Source organism: Geotrypetes seraphini, chromosome 6 (genome assembly GCF_902459505.1).
Source record: "Geotrypetes seraphini chromosome 6, aGeoSer1.1, whole genome shotgun sequence".
In the NCBI taxonomy this organism is placed as follows: domain Eukaryota; kingdom Metazoa; phylum Chordata; class Amphibia; order Gymnophiona; family Dermophiidae; genus Geotrypetes; species Geotrypetes seraphini.
Window position 1 is genome coordinate 190429099 of NC_047089.1, and position 21517 is coordinate 190450615.

At 43.3% G+C, this 21517-nt stretch overlaps 1 protein-coding gene across 4 annotated transcripts in view; it reads right to left on the minus strand.

Annotated features, from left to right (window-relative positions):
* Positions 1 to 21517, minus strand: part of LOC117362823 (tetraspanin-15-like) — a 297713-nt gene that overhangs the window by 211887 nt on the left and 64309 nt on the right. The gene's annotated exons all lie outside the window — the stretch shown is intronic.

The window sequence follows — 21517 nt, forward strand, 5'->3', positions numbered from 1 at the left end:
CCCAGGTCAGGACATAAAAATACACACAGATTAAAAAAAAAAAAATCATGCGCATAGAGTTGAAAACATAAAGTAAAAATTATGTGCAGAAATAAAAGGAAGCAGGTTTGCATCACTGTGGATATTTTTATCCAGGACAACTCTCAAAAGTATACTTCCCATGTGAAAAGTGATGCAAAACTCACAAAGTGCATTAGTGCAGACTGTGCACTTTTGAGAATGATTTCTTTAAAGAAAAGAAAAATAAATACAGTAAATTTAATTTTTGAAACAGAATAGGGCAACAGCAAACACTGTCCAGATGATGCTTACCAAAGGCAATGGAGTTCTCTTCCCCAAATAGTACCAGATTTCAAAGCTAAAGAATTGTTATTCAGGTACTGTATCCAATCTCTGGAGCCAGCCAACAGCGACACAATGTAATTCAAGAGCAGACGTCTAGATAAGTGACAGTCATTCTGATCAGATGTCGGCACAGAGAATGTCTGACATTTCATTCAGCAAACAATTTCAGAAGTCAAGATTTCTCAAGGGTAAAATATTTGTTGCCTAAAATTGTACTGAATATTCTCCTTGGGATCATGGTTAGATGTCTCATTAATATAAAAGGATTGTCTTCTCTCCCTAGAGACCTCACATATTAATATTTCCTTGTGGCTGTGATTGCTGTTGCTTTGATACCTTTATAATGCAATTCTAAACACAAATAGAAATACTTTTTTTATTTTTGTAAATTTTCTGGTTTTCTCTATCCTTCCCTCCTCCCCACCACAAAAAAATTAAATAGAAATAGAAATGAATCCCTGCCCAAATCAGCTTATAGTTTAAGTGTGTACCTGAGACTCAGGGAAATAACATGATTTGCCCAAAGTCACAGACCCATATGAATGAGAGAATAGGGTTTGAACTCAAATCTTCTGGTTCTGTCAGGCTACCCTGCTTTCTCTCTTCCTGTATGCCAACAGAAGGAACAGTCAACTCCCAGACTGAAATAATTATGCAGAAGGTTTGAAATGGTTTTAGTCCTTTGGGGATGAAAACAGAACCAACAATCAGGCTTAGAGCCAGTGCAGGAGCATAGATCTCATAAATATTCATTGTAAATTATCTGAATGACAGACCCACCTGTGGCTCATAAGGACTAGGTTTGAGACTCTCCTCTCTCTTGTCAGCTTGAGCTACCATGGTGGCATGTGACAGTCCTCTCATCCACCAGGCACACAGAATCTTCTCAGCAACATGTTCTATTGGCTAAAGCAGTGTTTCTCAACATGTGGTACGCATACACCAGGGGGTACATGCACCATTGTCAAGGGGTACGTGGCACTGTATGTCTCCCAACTTTCTTCTGCTGTCGCGTATTTCCCGCCTTCCTTGTCTTCTCTCCCCAACCTCCCTCCCTCCCCCCCACCTCCCCGGACCAGTAACAGCAGCTCACTGTGTGCTTTTAACTTTTCCACACAAATGTTGCCACTAGTGTTAGTTTAGCTTATGATTCCATCAGATAGCCTCGGCCCACCTGCCAAAAGAGAAAGTTGCATCATCGGAGGCAAGATGGCTTAGCAAAAGCTCCGAGGCTGCCTGATGGTGTCACTGGCTCAGCAGTACCTCTCCTCTCCCTAGCAGCAGCTCATTGCTATTTTTAACTTCCTCACACAGCTGCTGCTAGCATTTGTTTAGCTGCAGTTTCATCAGGCAGCCTCAGGGCCTTTGCTAGGCCGGCCCGCCTCCAACAAAAGATGAAGTTGCATCATTGGAGGTGGACTAGCTTAGCAAAGGCCCCGAGAATGCCTGATGAAACCGCTGCTAAACTAACGCTAGTGGCAGCTGTGTGGGAAAGTTAAAAGCATGCAGTGAGCTGCCGCTAAGGAGAGGTACTGCTGGACATGGGGAAGGGCTGGGGCAAAAGGTACTGCTGGACATGGGGAGAAGGAGAAGGGGTACTGCTGGACATGTGAAAAAGGAGAGGTGCTGTTGGACAAGGGGGGAAGGGAAGGGAGAAGAGTTGCTGCTGGACTGGCAGAAGGGGAGGGGAAAAGAAAGGTGCAGTTGGACTTGAACATGAAGGGGAAGGAATGGAAAGGTGCTGCATGCTAGAGGAGAGGATGAGATGGAGCATGGGGAGAGAGCATATTAGTTGTGAGTGGGGTTAGGAGGAGGGAAGCAAGGAAAATTGTTGCCGGATGAATGAGAGTGATGAGAGAGGAAGAAATGAACATGGTGTGGAAGAGAGGGAGAAATGGGGCATGGGGAGAGAACATGTCAGTGGGGTTGGGGAGAGATGGACTGGGGGTGGGAAGGAGGAATGTCACACTTGAAGGACGAGGCAAGGAGAAAGAGAAAGTGTGCAGGAGGCAGAAAGTGTTGGACTCATGGAGAGAGAGAGAGAGAGGGAGAGATGGATGGGGAGGGCAAAAAGAAAGGAAGGAAGGAGAAATGTCACACTCAGGAGAAGGGGGAGAGGGCAGAGAGTAAAATGTTTGGAATCAAGGAGGGAGAGAGAGAGAGATGTTGGTTGGGGGAGGGAATGAGGACTGGAGGACAGGAAGCGTGCAGGAGACAAAGAGAATGAAATATTGGACTGGTGGACAGGAGGGATAAATGTTGGATGTGGCAGTAGAGGGATTGGGAGAGATGCACCCTGGATCTCTCTCTCTCTTTCCCCACTCCCTTAGCAGTAAGGAAGGGAATGAGAAAAGGACAGTGAGAGAGAGAGGGAGACATGTTGCCAATGGGGGTGGAGGAGAGAAGAAGAAAATTTGGATTCATGGAGGAACAGAAAAGATGTTGGTCAGGGAAGGGAATGAGGTCTACAGGAGAGGAAGCATGCAGGAAGCAGAAATAAATAAGTAAATATTGGATGCACAGTCAGAAGGACGTGCAACCAGAGATTCATGAAATCACTAGACAACAATTTAAGAAAAATAATTTTATTTTCAATTTAGTGATCGTTTTGAGAATTTATATCTGTTATATTTTGCACTATATTTGCCTATTTTTCTATAGTTATTACTGAGGTGCCATTGCATATTTTAAAGTCATCTGCCTTCACCTCTTTGAAAAAAAAAAGAATATAAGAACATAAGAAGTTGCCTCCACTGAGGCAGACCAGAGGTCCATCTCGCCCAGCGGTCCGCTCCCGCGGCGGCCCATCAGGCCTATTGCCTGAGCAGTGGTCCCTGACTATTTCTATAACCTACCTCTACTCCTATCCCTATAACTTACCTCTACTCCTATCTGTACCCCTCAATCCCTTTGTACTCTAGGAACCTATCCAAACATTTTCTCTGTGTACAGTGTACTTTATGTTGGTTTTTTTTATTTTGTGGTTACCATTATCTATTAATAAGATTATATTGTGTGTATAAGAATAATGGACTGAAGAAATTGCATTACAATTAGTACTATTATTATGGGTCTGGGGTGGAGCTTGGGCGGGTCTGGGTGGAGCTTGGGCAAGGGTATTCGGTTGATATTTGTTAGATTTAGGAGGGACTTGGCTTGAAGAAGTTGAGAAACACTGGGTTAAAGGACCTAATCCCATAACTTCTGCACATGAGCATAGGCTAGCTCCTAGCACACTACTTCAATGATATTATTCAGTGAAGACAACATTGTCTGGCGATCTCAGGGCAGGAATGAAATACATTGGCAGACATGGGTGTTGTAGGACAGGAAGAAACAGCATTTTCCAAGCTCTAGAGTGGGCAAGGTGTGAAAAAGTGAGCTTGCTGCATATTTGCCTATTTGAGGAAGGTTTTTCAGTCTCCATGATACCTCTATGACTTTGCATCCTGTCATTAATGTTTTGACGGCTAGATGGGAAATAACATTGTAATGGAAGACAACAATGATACCAACTTTAAATAGCTGGAGGAAGACTACATGATTGGCTAATGGAAAAGATGACAGCTATGCAAGGTCAAACTATGAAAAAAATTCAACTCTCAATGGCAAGTTATTAAGAACTATTTGGTTTCAGGAGCATACAGGCAGTCCTTGGGTTAAGAACGAGTTATGTTTTTAAAGCTGTTCTTAAGTCAGATTTGTATGTAACTCAGAACTTGTAGATTTTAAGATTCTTGCTGCTTACCTCTAATCCCAGCTGACATAAGGGCCAACTGCCCATACCAGTGTTCCCTCTAAAGTACAGCATACACAACCACACACTGTTCTTAATGTGGCCATGCATCATTCCTGAATCTGCTACAGAAGAAGTATAGGACTCTTTATACCACTGGAAACACTGCTCAGTGAAATCAAATGAAGCCACAACCGCGTTCTTAAGTATGAGTCAAACTTAAGTCTGTAACTCGGGGACATTTAATGCATTATAAACTGATGCTCACATTCCCCCTGATCCAGTTGTATTGTATTGATAGGGTAAGGGGACAGGAAGGGAGAGGGCTTAGGAGGATTAGATTGTTAGTTTGACACTGCTACAGTATGGGTTCCTAGGTGTCTGGAGCTCTAGAAGTTTATACTATTGTAAGATGTGTGGTCCAGTTGAAATGTCATGTAATATCTGTTCCTTTTTTTTAAAAATTAAATTAGCATAAAGTTATTTTTTTTTACTTAGGAGCACAGTATATCACTTTATTTCACAAGTAAATTGCGAAAAGGGATGCAGGCACCTTCTAGCCCAGTGGCTCACAAACCAGTTGGGATTTCAGGATATTTCTAATGAATATGCACGAAAAATATCTTCTTGCCTGTCATCTCCATTATGTGCAATTGAGAATGAAACGGGGACAAATCTGTCCCCGTCCCTTCAGGAACTCAATTTCCCTGCGAGTTTTGTCGCTGTCCCTGTCCTCTGCCTTAACCGCAAAAGCCTCGAATACTTATGATTTTAAAGTGTTTGAGGCTTGTGCAGATGAGGATGGAGCTTGCATGAATGGTGCAGGGGCAGGAAAAGAACTCGCCAGGGCGGGAAAATGAGTTCCCGCAGGGACGGGGAAAAATTCTCTAATGTGCAAGTCTCTCTCATGCATATTCATAATGGATATAGCCTGAAAACCCTTCTGCTGGTGGTCCCCCAGAACAGGTTTGAGAACCACTGCTCTAGACTATTCATAGTCAAAATACAAACTACACTTCTGCAGAAACCCATTAATACCTTCTAAAGAACCCATTAATACCTTCTAACTTGCTTAAATCTCCTGCCTTGATAGACTTGTCCACTTTTATGCTACACAAAATTCATGCAAGAACTGCACATTCTCTGCAAGTAATCCAAGTTAAGATAAGCTAATGATTTGGTTATAGAGCTACTTCCTGCTGTTCAATATTAAGCACAGGGCTATTATACTGTATCTTCTCTATGTAAAGCCTTATGAATGGCAATCCCCGTGCTTGAGACCTATTAACCTATGGATAATGAATAGCTGATCATGCACTCCTTAAGCAATCAGAGCCCAATTCAGATGCAAAGAAGAGGAAGATGCCAATCCGTTGACAATAGATGATCATGTAATTGGCTCATCTTGAATTTGTCCCCATTAAGATCTCTCCCTGGATTTTCAGTAAATGAGGCTAGACATAGCATCTGAAGCAAAAGAGAAACAAGAAGACACTTCCTTATCTTATTCCAATAACACTGATTACTTTTTTCGCCTTGTGCTCTAAAGATGGGGCTGCCCAAACCTATCCTGGTGAAGTCAAAGGCTTTCTCAAGATATCGGCAGTGACTGGACATGAAATAAATCTGCATAACTAATTTGGAGAACCAGTAGATACAAATTTCTCAAGTGCACACTTAATGTGGATATCCTGCCAACTCAACTAAATATGTGGCCTCCAGCACAAGTTTAGGAAGTAGAGCAGTGTCCTGCAAACATTTTTATGCAGCGGCATAGTAAAGTCCTGGCTGCAAGTGGAGGTCACCCGGAAATGCGCGGACATCAATGGAATGACATCACACACATGTGTCATCACATCGATGCCTGCGCATGTGCAAAGGCCCTCCAGATGGGACCCTGAGCTGCCAGTGGGGGGTGCTGGAGCTGGAGAGGCGCAGGTGCCAGCTAACTGCCTACAGGATGTGCATCTCGCTGCGAAAGGCACGTCCTTTAGGCAGTCAGCCGGTGCCAGCGCCTCTCCTCCTCACCGGCATCTCGCAGCACATAGTTTGCAATACACTGAAGTAGAGTATATGCCGGGTTTTGAAAAGCCATCCAGACACCCAGACTGTCCGGGTAAAGGACTGTCCGGGTAAAGGACATGCCCGGGTAAATTCGGACGTTTGGTAACCCTACTCTAACCCAGATTTCAGGCTGGTTTCCATGCTGAATCAGAAACTGAAATTTGGTCAGCCTCTAATTTCACTGTTTCTGTTCCTTACCTAAAGCTCTCCCTCCCCCCCTCCAAATCTCCTCAACCATAGTTGCCATTCCCACGGTTAGAATGCTGGTTGTGGAAATTTTGAGTAGCTGCGGGTTGCAGTATTTTGGGCTGGTTATAGATTGTTGTGCTGTAATTTGGGCTGCATCATGGCATGTTATTTTCTATTTGGCTTGGCATTCAGCAAATCAGCACTTACTGCAGACCATGTGCTCAGTATTCCACCAATGGTGGCCCTTGCCCGCCCTCTTCCCCACAGCCAATCATAATCAGAGCCTAGCATTATCTTGAGCTGATCCCACCCAATTACTTTGAAAAAGAAGTCCCATAACAGCCCAATGTACGAAAGAGTGCTAAAATGTTCCCAGCCCAACTAACTTCAGTTGGGACAGTCTCCATCAAGTAGTCCAGCGAGTTTCCACTTTTTTCATTCTGTCGTGACAAGGACAAGAGGACATGGACTAGAGCTAAGGGGGGACAGGTTCAGGAGAAATATCAGGAAGTTCTGCTTCACGCAACGAATGGTAGAAACCTGGAATGCTCTCCCAGAAGAGGTAATTGCGGAATCCACCGTTCTAGGGTTTAAGGGTAAGTAGCGCATGAGTGGCTTAAGGTGACATAGGTAAGGGTAAGCTAGATGCGCATCTCTTATGAGATGCTTAGAGTGATATGGGGACTAATACTATACCAGGGTACACCTGGCGGGGCCTCCGCGTGTGCGGATCACTGGACTTGATGGACCTAGGGTATGTTCCGGTGATAGCACTTCTTATGTTCGGAAATGTACTGAATGAAAAAAGTGGAAATTTGCTGGACTAAGTGTATAGCCCTTGATGGAGACTTCCAACTGAAGTTAGTTGGGCTGGGAACTTTTCAGCACTCTCTCATACATTGGGCTAATTTTGGGCTGCTTTTTCAAGGTAATTGGGATTATAAAAAAGTATCTGGCAACACTATAACTTCAACAGTGACAGCAGCACAGCTCACAGACATTTCCCAGAAAGCACACTGCTCCAAGGCTTTCCCATCAACTTGCACCAGCAGCTCAGGCATGCTGCCTGTTCCTGCCACTCAACTCCTTCAAACAGGAAGTAAGCAGAGGAAAGAGCTTTCTAGGAGACAGGTCTGGGCTGCACTTCACTTGGGGACTAGAAGAATGGTGCAAGAACAAAGCATGTACCACTTGCTAAAAAAAAACAAAACACAAAAGCCCCAGCTATACCGACTATGAGCAGATTGTCTTTTCCTAGATATGTAGTAAACCTTTATCTGAGCAAAATGAACTAGGATTCTTACAGCTTAAAGTTATCTAGCTCCTCTAAGAGTTTTAATTCAACATCCCGTGATCTGCTTAAAAAGAATTGCTATATTATTAATAAAGATCATAACCTGAGCATCAGATTCAAGTTTCCAAATTTATTAAGAATTTACTATCCCACCCACTGTACAGAGATGGCTGGGCCGCTTACAATCTAAGCATACATACTTACATAGGAGAGAAGTGGGATGGAATATGACAAAACATGACAGGCAGGAGGGGGGTGAACTATAATGTTTAGACAGCAAAACAGAACACTTAAGGTGGGGGCTGATGTCCTACAAAGTGGACCTCAAATGGGCTTATTTTAAGTATAGGCATCATTGAAGAGGGTAGTCAAGAACTCAGATGACACACACAGCACCAAAACCGCAAAGTACCTCCTTTCCTCCAGGCAGTTTGCACTCCTCACTCTCCGCCAGCCAGAGGAAGGGCTTGGTTTGTGCATGCAATTTAATGCATTTGTGCATGCAATTTAATGTAATGTAATGTAATGCTTAGTTTTGTATACCAGGTCTTCAATCTGGGAAAGCTCGACTCAGTTTACAGTGGTTAGATAAGATAATAAAAATATAAAACAGTGATAAAATTATACAAATAAACAGTATAGCAGAGATAGAAAAAAAATTAATTACCAAAGTGTTTGGTAAACAGAATGGTTTTCAAAGACTTGCGAAAGGATGAAAGAGAACTAAAACTTTGTAGAGAAAGTGGAAGATCATTCCAAAGTTGAGTGAATTTGAAGGGCAGAGATTGACCAAAAGCTTTGATTCTTTTGATACCTTTACTGGATGGACAAGATAGCTTAAATTGTTGATCGCCCCTTGCGAAAGAGAATCTATAAAGATTCCAAAATAGAGGGAATAGCGGAGAGAAAATTCCAAAGAGAATTTTGAAAATAACACAGGCACATTTAAACTGGACTCTAATGAGGCAATTTGCAGCCATAATTGGGCACTAACAATCGATTATTGTTGCTAATGGGTAACAATGCCAATTTAGATGCGTATCTTCCTAGGTGCTATTCTATAAAGTTGCAAAACTGCATGCAACTGAAAAGGAGATGGGCATGGGCAGGTCAGAGGCATTTAGTAAAAATGTAAGCAATATTACAGAATATGGGAGAAGTGCAACTAATTTAGGCAAGAGGATTGACACCAAGTTCCAACTGGTTTAAATCCTCACACCCAAATTGGGCATGGATCCTAGCACTAAGGGCCAAATTCTCCAAATGGCATCCCAAAGACGCTGTTCTTAGGCACCTGTCTTGTGCATAGGGATGCCTATGGACACCTAGGGCTGCCGAGAGCGTGGTTTGAGCCAGAGAAATGCCCTTAGGTGTTCCTATGCACCTCCATAGGTGCAAGACCAGTGCCTTAAATGTAGGTCTTTAAAATGTGGGCCTACATTTAAGGTGCCTATATAAAAAAAAAAGGCACGATTCTGGACTTGGCACCTGCCGGTGATTAACACATGGCAGGCGCCGAGATGGAAGGAGTCGGTCCAGATGATGATTACTAAAATGGTTGGTGGTCTATGTCATAAAGCGTATGGGGTCAGTCTTGAAGATTTCAATATATATACTTTAGAGGAAAGGTAGTAGAGGGGTATATAGTAGACATTTAAATACCTATGTGGTATAGATGCACATGAGGCAAGTATCTTTCAATGAAAAATAAACTCTGGAACGAAGAGGCATATGATAAAGGTCTAGCGATGCCACAACAGGTGCCACTTTCAGAATGCTATTGTATAAAGAGCACCCAACTTGGAGCGCCATTTACAGAACAACACTCGGGGACAGATTCTTCAGAAAGTCACCGGCACCTAGATTGTGCCCTCTGATGCCTAACTTAAGTGTTATAATTGGTTTTTAAGTGGCACGATAATTGGTTGCGCCATTAAAAACTAATTAAAAACTCATTTTAAAAAAAACTGGGCACTGCTAGTTGCCCTCCAGGACTGGCACTTGGGTCCATGGCGTCTAGCAGTGCCTAGAGATACTGAAACCTGGAAGTGGACGAGTTTAGGGGCAGTCCCCAAACTTTGATATGACTAGGCGCCACAGGTCATGATTCTGCAAGGAACCTAGGCACCAGCAACGTAGGCCTGTAAATCCCTGGCTTCCATTTCCAGTGCCTAGTATCCCTTCCTAGCCACGATTTTGTAGGTGATGCCTGCCCATGATTGATCTGCAGCAGGCACCCGTTTTCTTGGTGTCTGCTGTGTCAGGCACCACTTACAGAATCAACCCCTCAGTGCTCATATTTTGGCACCCAAATTTGGGCACTACTCTTGTATATGGTCCTACACTTCCCCCTCCATATTCGCAGGGGTTAGGGGCAGAGCTGGCCTGCGAATATTTAAAAAAACGTGAATAATATTCAGGCCAGTTCTGCCCATAACCCCCACTTTCCCTGGCTATTTTAAGCCCTGAACCCCCCCACCCCGCCTTAAACCTTAACTGGTGGTCTAGCAGGTTTTCAGGCAGGAGCGATCTTCCCACGCTCCTGCCCCGTGCAGATCGCTCACAGGAAATGGCTGCCTTGAGCTCCCGTAGTCTCTCCAGCCATTTCCTGTGAGCGATCTGCACGGGGCAGGAGTGTGGGAAGATTGCTCCTGCCCCGAAAACTCACTAGACCATCAGGTAAGGCTTAAGGGGGTGGGGGGGGCTTACAGGGCTTAAAATAGCCTGAAAAATGAAAATGCATTTTTTGGTGTAAAACTGCGAATAAGTGAATCCGTAGATACGGAATTTGCGAATACGGAGGGGGAAGTGTACTTCCCTGGTTATTTATCTAGGCATCGGCACCGGATATTTGCAGTGAGAGCTGATATTCAATGGCACTCTCTGCCCAGTTAAATAGTGCTGAATTTCAACCCCTGAGTTTTTCTTTTTTTTTGGTTTATATGGCAGGGTTAAAACATTAGCCCCCAGGGACTGAAAGTTTCTTATTTAAGCTGTGGGGATCTTGTAAAAAGCCTGAACGTGCAGGTATCTGTCACATGCCCAGTGCGTGCACCAAGCCAGCTAGATAAGGTTTGTAGCTCACTGTCATGTTTTGCCAGCCTGCCAAAGCTCATCGTGGACTGTGGAAAGTCTCTGATCTGCCGCAGGGGATTAGAAAAACAAACCAACCCAAGAAAGAAAAATAAGAGAGCAAGACATACAAAGATTTAAAAATATTTTACTGAAAAATATTATACAATAGTACAAAGCAGTAGTGGCCTTAGGATTCTTCACTATAGCCTGAATATACACTGAAAGCTAGCACACGCATACCTGGTGGATTTTTTTGTGTGTGCGCCCTTGTAAAATTGTTTACACATCCACAGAGGGCTGACGGAACAAAAAAAAAAAAAAAAAAGTTTGTCATCAAACTCAAACCAGGCATACATCCATCTGGCCAAGTGTAAAGTTCATACATCTGGTACAGCAGAAAATGCAGATGTGTGCTAGTAGGGTTAAATGTGGTAAACATGTTATCAGCCTAGGAAGAGAGAGATCTGACTAATAAAGAGAGAGTTTCTTTTAACTCATCCTTTCTTATTCCTGCAATCACAATCTCTTAGAAGATTATTGTTACAGTGACTAACATAGGACTACAGAGTAACAAATAAGATGCATGCAGTCTTTCCAACATTATCACCAAGAGAAAGTGCTTCCCACTTTGACAAGCAATCAAGGGGGCAACAGGTTTTAAAAACTGTTTCATAAGAGGTTTAACTAAAATTGACAATTTATCACACATGACAGAGAGATGCTCAAATGCTGCTCTCCAAACCTGCCATATGTTTTGTTACCTAGCCATGACTGGTGCTGGAAAAGAATGTAATTAGTATGCATTCTGCCAAAACGTGTTACTGTTACACCTGTCAAAGGAGGACAGTATAAAGCCAGTTAGTATCGTGTGCTTTTTATTCTAGTGGCAGAAATGACCTGTTTCGGTTTAAAGATTTCTCATGAAATGGACACCTGCGTATCACCAGTTCTGACTGCCACAGGCTGAATATTTACCCCAATGTGCTTTTTGTTCATAGTTTGTCCTCCAGTTTAATTTGGTCCTGTTCCACTAGATTTTCAGAGAGTTATTTTACCTGAAAAATAGATGGCCAGACATTTTTCTAACCCCTTATGTGCAATTTCTTTCCAGCATGACTTGGGTTGGTAAGAATAAAAAAGTAGACTCTACTGCAGGAGAAAAGCAAAAGATTGGCATAAGAACCCAAACTGCGCCTTTGACAACTGACTAGGACTGAGTGCCCAAATTAAGGAACCTAATTTCACTAGGCTCCAAAAGAGTACAAGCTGACAAAGGCTGTATTACTCTGTTCACAGCTACAAGGCCAGGAGCAGGACCGCAGAAGACAAATGCAAATTGTAGTGGAGACATGGTAGATTCTGAATGATTTTCAGAGGACAGTGTTTGTGAGGAGCTAACTAAACAAAAGATGGACAATGTGATGGGGCCAGATGGTGTACATCCAAAAGTACTGAAGGAACTTAGGGAAGTTCTGGAGGCTCCACTGGCTGACCTTTTCAATGCTTCTCTCAAGTTGGGAGTGGTGCCAGAGTACTGGAGAAGGGCGGATATGGTCCCTCTCCACAAATGTGAAAGGAAAAAATAGGGAACTACAGGCCTGTAAGTGTGACTTCTGTGGTAAGTAAATTAATGGAAATGCTTCTAAAACAGATAATAGTGAAGTTTCTGGAATCCAGTGGATTACAGGACCTGAGGTAGCTCAGATAAATCTATTCAGTTTCTTTAACTGTATGACCAGAGAGTTGGACAGAGTGAGATTATTAGATGTGGTATATTTAGATTTTAGCAAAGCCTTTGACAACGTTCCACACAGGCGTCTAATAAATAAACTGTGTGCCATTGGTATGGGCCCCAAAATAACAGACTGGGTTAGGAACTGGTCGAGTGGAAGGAGGCAGAGGGTAGTGGTAAATGGAGCTCACTCTGAAGAAAGAAATGTTACTAGTGGTGTGCCGCAAGGTTTGGTTCTTGGGCCTGTTCTTTAAAACATTTTTCTAAGTGATATTGCTGAAGGGCTGTCAGGTAAGATTTGCCTCTTTGCAGATGGTACCAAAATATGCAATAGGGTAGACATCCTTGATGGGTAGATAACATGAGGAACTACCTAGCGAAGCTTGTTCCAGAATTTGGCAGCTAAGAGATGCAGGGTGATACATTTGGACTGCAAAAACCTGAGGGAACGGTACAGTTTAGGGAGTCAAGAACTTTTGTGCATGAAAGAGGAGTGGAACTTGGGTATGATCATATGTGATGATTTTAAGGTGGCCAAACAAATTTAAAAAAAAAATGACGGTGAAAGCTAGAAGAATACTTGGGTACAGATGGAAAAGTATGGCCAGTAGGCAAATGATGCCACTGTATAAGACTCTGGTGAGATCTCATTTAGAATATTGTGTACAATTTTGGAAACCACACCTTCAAAAAGATAAAAACAGGATGGAGTTGGTCTAGATGATGATTACTAAAATGGTTGGTGGTCTTTGTCATAAAGCGTATGGGGTCAGTCTTGAAGATTGCAATATGTATACTTTGGAGGAAAGGTGGTAGAGGTTTATATAGTAGAGACGTTTAAAAATCTATGTGGCATAAATGCACATGAGGCAAGTATCTTTCCATCAAAAATCAACTCTGCAACAAGGAGGCATATGATGCAGGTGAAAGAGGACAGTCTTAGAAATAACCTCAGAAAATATGTTTTCATGAAAAGGGTGGTGACTGCATGGAGTGGCTAGTACATTGGATTTCAAAGGGAGAGGAAGTGATAGTAGGCAGATTAGATAGGCCATATGGTCTTTATCTGCCTTCATTTTTCTCTGTTTCTGTGAAATATCTAATAAGATTTTTGATTGCTTTCATCTTTTGGAGAATTAGATTCAAAGCCCTTGAAATTAAATAAAGATAAAATTATATTTTTGTACATAGCACAAGCCAATGACTTTTGGAGTGACAATATTTTAAAACTGAGCAATTCTGATTTTAAATATGAGTCCAGTTGAAAAATATTGGGGGTTGTTTTTTTTAAATCAAGTATGCTTTCCCCAGAGTTACAGTTGCAAGCACTGGTAAAGAGATCATTTCTGTTACTGGAGAAGGCAAGTAGAGGCTATTATCAATTTTCTGCTTTCAGGTTGAGAGTATAAAGCCTTTTATCTTCTGAATTAGATGACTGCAACATAGGTCCTGTTTTACTAAGGTGTGCTAACTGATTATCGCGCGCTAATCAATTTAGCACGCACTAAACGCTAACGCGTGCATGTTAGTCTATGGATGGATTAGCATTTAGCGCGCTAATCAGTTAGCGCACCTTAGTAAAACAGGGGAATAATGTATTTAGGGTGACCGTAATCTTTGTTAAAGAAGCTGCACAGATCATCCCACAAAACAGAGATATCTTTACTTATTAAGTTTCATTGGTTAACTATAGGTGCTCAAATACAGTTTAAATTCTGTACAATGATATAGTCCACAATAGAGCCCCTCAATACATGTTAAAGCTAATAGGTTTATCATGAATAGCTAGGTTGGACATTTTACTTAATTCTTTTTTTTTAATTACAATTTCCTGATCCAAAAGGACTTCATTTCTTCAAGTTTTGCATATGTATTAGCCAAAATATGGGAATTCTCTACCAATTAAGATTATAATGATTAATAACTATGCTCTGTTTTGAAAAAAAATTGAAATCCTTTTTTTAAAATAAGTACCTATTATATTAGTATTAATATGTTTTTATGTAAAATATTTTAATTCCCAGGGATTGCCTGGTATATTATATTTTATTATCTCACAGCAACTGCAGAATATATTAATATATATGTGTACTAGTGTTTAAACCCGTTACATTAACGGGTGCTAGAGTAGATGTCTGTCTATCTTTTTTTTTCTTTGTCTCTCTCTCTCTCTCTGTGTACGCTGTAGAGAGCTGCACGGGAACGGGGACGACGGGAATCCCGCGGGACCCGCGGACATCCCGCGGGTTCCCCCTTCGGGTCGAACGGAAGTCTTCCCGACATCAGCGCTGACGTCGGGAAGACTTCCGTTCGGCTCTGTGCTGCAGGCAGGGTAGGTAAGGAGGAGTAGCCTCGCGGCTCGAGTGGCTACCAATGGAGGGGGGCGGTCCGCCCCGTCCCGCCCCGGGTGCAGCACAGCCGGCCAGGTCCCCTTACTTTTGTGGCGCTTCACCGACCGACCGACAACTGCCCTGGTCCGACAAACCTCCCTGGCCTTAACCGCGAATCTAAATTACCTTCTTACAGCAGCTGTAAGAAGGAAATTTAGATTCACGGTTAAGGGCAGGGAGGTTTGTCAGACCGGGGCTGTTGTCGGTCGGTTGGTCGGGGAAGCGCCACAAAAGTAAGGGGACCTGGCCGGCTGTACTGCACCCGGGGCGGGAGAGAAGGAGGGGGGAGAAGGACGCTGAAAGCACTGGGGAAGACAAAGGGGTGGAAAAGGACGCTGAAAGGCCATGGGGAAGACGGGGGGTGGGTGGGAAGGACACTGAAAGCATTTGTGGAAGACAGAAGGGGGAGAAGGACGCTGACAGGACATGGGGAAGATGGGGGGGGGGTGGAGAAGGACGCTGAAAGGCCATGGGGAAGACAGAGAGGGAGAAGGACGCTGAAAGGACATGGGGAAGACAGAGGGGGGAGAAGGACACTGAAAGGACATGGGGAAAACAGAGGGGGGAGAAGGACACTGAAAGAACATGGGGAAGACAGAGGGGGGGAGGACACTGAAAGGAAATGGGGAAGACAGAGGGGGGGAGAAGGACGCTGACAGAACATGGGGAAGATGGGGGGGAGAAGGACGATGAAAGGAAATGGGGAAGAGAGAGTGGGGAGAAGACACTGGCAGGGAAGAAGTCAGAGATGCCAGACTATGGGGGGAGCGGAGGGAAGAAGATGGGTGCCAGACCAATTTGGAAGGGGGGAGAAAGGGAGAGGCACAGTAACAGAGCAAATGGAAGACGCAGAAGGAAGAGAGACAGTGGATGGAAGGAACTGAATGAGAACATGAGGAAAGCAGAAACCAGGCAACAAAGGTAGGAAAAGAATTCTATTTCTTTTTTTTTTGCTTCAGGATAAAGTAGTATATTAGTTGTGTTGATAAAAATTTATAAACAAAAGAGGCTCTGGTAGAAACCCGTTTACAAAGTATGTATTCTTCCCAATTAATATTTCCAAATTAATAAAGTCTTTTTGCTTATTTGTAAATGGGTTTCTACCAGCGCCTTTAATTCAGTGGCATAATTAAATAACTATTTCTGAAGTTTATAGGGACGGGCAGGGACGGAGGGGATTCCTCACGGGGACGGGCGGGGACAGAGGGAATTCCTCGCGGGGACGGGTGGGGACGGAGGGATTCCTCACGGGGATGGGTGGGATTCCTCACGGGGACGGGTGGGGATGGGTGAGACTTTGGCGAGGCGGGTGGGGACGGGTGGGATTTCTGTCCCCGCGCAACTCTCTAGTACGCTGTCTGTCATTCTTTCTGTCTGTGTCTCTCCCTGGCCCCCTGTCTGTCTTTCTTTCTGTCTCTGTCTCCCTGGCCCCCTGCCTGCCTGTATTTCTCTGTTGTGCCATGCCTGCCTGACTCTCTGTGACCCCCTTCCTATGTCCTTAGTGTCCCATCTTATGTCTTTAGTGCCCTCAGTGCCTCCTTCCTATGTCCTTAGTGCCCCCAGTGCCACCTTCCTATGTCCTTAGTGTCCCATCCTATGTCCTTAGTAACCTCAGTGCCTCCTTCCTATGTCCTTAGTGCCCTCAGTGCCTCCTATGTGCTTAGTGCCCCCAGTGCCACCTTCCTATGTCCTTAGTGCCCCCAGTGCCTCCTTCCCATATTCTTAGTGCCCCCAGTGCCTCCTTCCCATGTCCTTAGTGCCCTCAGTGCCTCCTATGTCCTCAGTGCCCCCAGTGCCACCTTCCTATGTCCTTAGTGTCCCATCCTATGCCCCTAGTGCCTCCTTCCTGTCCTTAGTGTCCCATCTTATGTCCTTAGTGCCTTCAGTGCCTCCTTCCTATGTCCCTAGTGCCCCTTCCTATGTCCTTAGTGCCTCCTATGTCCTTAGTGCCCTCAGTGCCTCCTTCCTATGCCCTTAGTGCCCTCAGTGCCTCCTATGTCCTTAGTGCTCCCAGTGCCACCTTCCTATGTCCTTAGTGCTCCCAGTGCCACCTTCCTATGTCCTTAGTGCCTCCTATGTCTTTAGTGCCCTCAGTGCCCCCCCACCCCCAAAGCCAGCCAGCCTGCCTGCCTCCCTCCCCCCTGTACAGTAGAACGCTTGAAAGCAGCATGTTTCCATCTCCCCCCCCCGCCACTACCGCCGAAGTGCAGCCGACCCAACTTACCCTCCCATCCGACCCTCCCACCGCGAGACGACCAGAAACCTCCCGGCTCGAGCAATGGCCGCAGCACTCTAAACACGCTGCATCGCAGCCTTCTACTGCCCGCGATTCCCTCTGCCGCATCACCAGCAGAGCAAATCAGGGCAGGAGAAGGCCGTGAAGCAGCGTGTTTAGAGTGCTGCGGCCGCTGCTAGAGTCAAGAGGTTTGTCGGGACCGTGAGAAGGGAAGAGGGGCGGCGGCAAGGGACTAAGGGAGCCAGCCAGACCGCGGTTGGAGGGTCGGATGGGAGGCTCAACGGGGGATCGGGTGCGCCGGGGGAGGGGGGGCGAAGACGACGACACTCAACCTCTCGCTGGGGGCGGAAAGGCTCTGGACCCGAGCTGGAAGACCGGCGTTTGCTGAGGCTGCGGCCGCCCGGAGACTTCATTCAGCTGCCCAGGAACCCCGTTGGCCTGCACTGCACACTCCAAAGAGGGGAGCAGAAGGAACGGCGGTGGCGACAGCGGTTTCTTTCGCAGTGAGTGGGGGAGGGGGGGAAGCTCCAGAGTGTTCCCTGCCGCTGCATTCTAAAATAGAATCCAGCCACAGATCACACACCACAGCGGCAGGGAACACGAAACCCTAAGTGCGCATGTGCGCTTAGAGTTTTATTATATAGGATTGGTACTTTGAAACTCAAAAAGAAGTTTACATTTAAGTATGTATCATGTCCTTCTATTTTTCTATTTTTAATTTATTTTATCCATCCCTATTGTTATATCTGTTACCCGTCTCATTTACTATCACACATTGTATTTCTTCCCCCTCTTCCCTTTTGGTCCTGTTTATGTTAAGTAGGTTTTTTAAAATATCTTTATTAAATTTTCAAACTACAATTGTGCAACAAGTAGTTCATATACATAAAATATCACAAGACAAGCAAAATAAACTTTCAGACATTAATATACAATCAAATTTTTCCCCACGCTCCCACCCAATACTCAAACATCCATAAACTTTCTCTACCACCCTTGCTGTATGGCCATAAAACGTTCCATTTTAAAAATGTAACACAGAGATTCCCACCAAAAATTGTAACTTAATTGATCCCAATTCTTCCAATTACTTAAAATGAGCTGTATGGCAACCCCTGTTGTTATAAATAGAAGTTTGTTATTTCGATTAGATATTTGGCTTTTAGCTCTTATCAATGTACCAAATAAAATGGTGTCATACATTAATGCCATTGGATTTTCCAATATGTTGTTCACTTGATCCCATATGGACCTCCAAAATTTAAGTATCAAGGGACAATAAATGATCCATAGTCCCAGCTTCGAAATGACAGTTCCAGCATCTATTAGGATACAGAAATTAGATAGTTCAAAGTCTAACAGGGGTCCAAAATGCTCTATGTAATAAGAAAAACCATGTTTGTCTCATAGATGCAGACATCGTACATTTCATTCTCCAAGTCCAAATTTGTGGCCATTGAGACGCAGTAATATGATGCTTTATCTCAATGCTCCAAATGTCACATAGACCAGTCTTTGGTTTCTATTCAAAAATCCAGATATTAATTTATACCACTGAGCGGCCTTGTGTCCCAGGAAGCCCGCCTGAAAACATACGATTTTTAAGACTTTTCCAATCAGAGAACCCCTCCTGAATGGCCTGCTTCAACTGCAACCATCTATAGTTTTGTGATTTATTAAGACCAAATGTGTGTTGCAATCATGAAAAGTCAAGCAGCTTACCCTCTGATATCATCCAAAGTGCGTATATCTGCCTTTATCCAATGCTGCCAGATGACCTTAAACCTGCCAATTTGAATCTTGGAGTTCAGCCATAGGGACTGACAAGTGGATTTATGGATTGGAATAGGTGTTAAATTATTAATATATTTTAATGTCTGCCATGTATCCATCATAATTCTATTGTCTTTATATAATTTCAGAAACTTGATACTTAAAACGTGACACAATCTCAGCGGAGACAGGAGTTGCCATTCCAACCATAACCAATCAGGAAGATTTTCCATGAGCCGGGGAGGATCCAGTACATACCCTGACGCATTATAAAGGCTTGATGGTACCTATAAAAATTTGGGAAATTTACCCCACCCTCCACAATTGGTTTTTGTAAAGATACTAAAGCAATTTGAGCTACTTTACTCAGCCAAATAAATTTGTTAAGTATACTATTTATTTTTGTAAAAAGACCCCTAAAAAAACACTGGCAACATACCCATTTGGTAGCAAACCACAAGCAAAATCATCATCTTAACCGTTTGAACTCTCCCCCACCAAGACAAATGTAAAGGGTTCCATTGCTCACACATTTCTGTGACCTTTAGCAGTAATGATTTTTCATTTACTTTCATCGTTTCTTCCAACGTACTGTTTATGTTGTGTCTATGTTATTTGTATTGAGGCCATGTATTTGTATTTTTTGATGTATTATTTTTAGACTTTAAATAAACTTGAAACTTGATTTTCACATGGCAGAAAAAAATAACAGCTAAAATTATTGAGTTCAATCAGGAACTCAGTTTCAGTTAGCAAAGGCATTGCAATTTCTAAATATTAAATATTCTAATGCATCTCTAATACTTTGACCTCCATGAAGGAGGAATATATTATTAATTCTTAGACCTGTGGCTGGATCTTAAATTGAATTTTAATGCTCTTATTAGAAAGCCATCCAAGAAATTAAATGTATTTGTTTCTTAAGACAAACTCCTCTTAATTTCTTAATTGTACTCCATCTATAATAGAATTCTAGCTTACATTTAGTTTAATAGACTCGATAGACTGCTTTCAGAATGATACAAGAAATATGTAAGGGCAACCTGGTGGACTGATGCATTGATGGATTTGAGAGCTACAGAAGGAGGTAAATTTAGTTTTGGCTTCTTAGGAGCAGGGGAAGAAAATGGCCAATAAGGGACTTCCTTAGGCTCAATCCTGAGCCAATCAGGGTCTTAGGTCCCTCCCAGTGCATCACATGATGCACCAGGGCAGGGTCTAAGGCCCAGTCACGTCCAGGAGGCCTACAGAGCAGGAGGGACTGAGCACCTCTCCTGCTCCCAACTTTTTGAGGTATGGTTTTTTCGGGAGTGGGGGGAGGTATTTGCCAGCAGGAGGGAGTCGGCATCCCTTCTTCCAGGTTTATTTTTTTATTGGGGAGCCTTGCTGATGGTAGAAGGGAGTGGGCATCCCTCTCTGCCTTTTTCTTTGGGGAGGCCACGTTTATCGGGGGGGGGGGGGGGAAGAGGGGCTTTTTTTCATTTAAAAAAAAAAATGGCCAGATATTTTGCGTATGTAATACATGCAAAAAATTAGTGCCATTTAAAAAAAAGTAAAAAAAAAAAAACCCAGGCAGACTTGTTGGTAACACAGTTATTGACAGGTCTGCAGCAGTTGAGTTTTATAATAGTAAAACCCAATGCAAAATAGCCATGCAATTGTTAGTGAATCAATCGCTTGGCTTTTTTGCTTGAGGTTTTATTAATTTGCATGGGTGGATCGGATTGGAGAGGAGATTGATTGGGCAGCAGTTTAGTGAATCGGGTCGGGGAATGATCGCAAAACAAGTAAAACTGGTTCTGCAATCGTCAGTACAGGATCGGAAGATTTAGTGAATCTAGACCTTAGTATATGGTATTTGCACGAATATTGGGCTTTTAACATAGGACGCTTCAGTGCGCCCCATGGTAAGCCCTTTTAGGCTACAGCAAGCACATGCTAACAATTACCACAGTTTAGTAAAAGAAGCTGTTAATGTTTTATGAGAAAACCGATATGTTAGAGAAGGTACTTTGACCTTATGGACTCAAGATATCCACATGAAAGATCCACCAAGCATCATATATCCCTAACAGGGGAAAAAAAGTATTTCAAAAATGTAAAAAACAAAACAAAACCCCAAACTATTTATATTCCCTTAAATCTGTAAAATTTGGATGTGTGAAATAAAAAAATAACACACACACAGGATGTCATCTTCTTGCAGGCACAGAGTTGAGCATCTCCTGAGCCATCCTCAATAGTATTTTTTTTTATTATGTGGATAAAGAAGCAGCTGGTGGTAATCAGCATTTCAATTTCATTATATTATTTCATATACCTCGTTCTCAAAGCACATCAGAATCAGATATTTTTGGGATTCAATCTGGCATTTTCAAGTTTACCTCATTGACTGTATTTATGCTTATATAATATTTCACTACTGATATGCCGTTTTAATTGTAAGATTCACTGTATACGGTCTTGGGTGAATCACTTAAGGCAATTAATAAACCTATACAAACAAATAAATAAGATTTCAAGAAGTGGCCCTGGATGCCAAGTCTGGGAGGAGAGCTATTCCATTAGTCTTTGGGGGTTAATTGCAAGAAATGATTGCTGAAAGTAACAATGTCACAGGAGTCATTCTGTCCAGTGATCATCTTAGGATTCAATTCTTGCAGTGATTGCTTCAGCAGAGTTC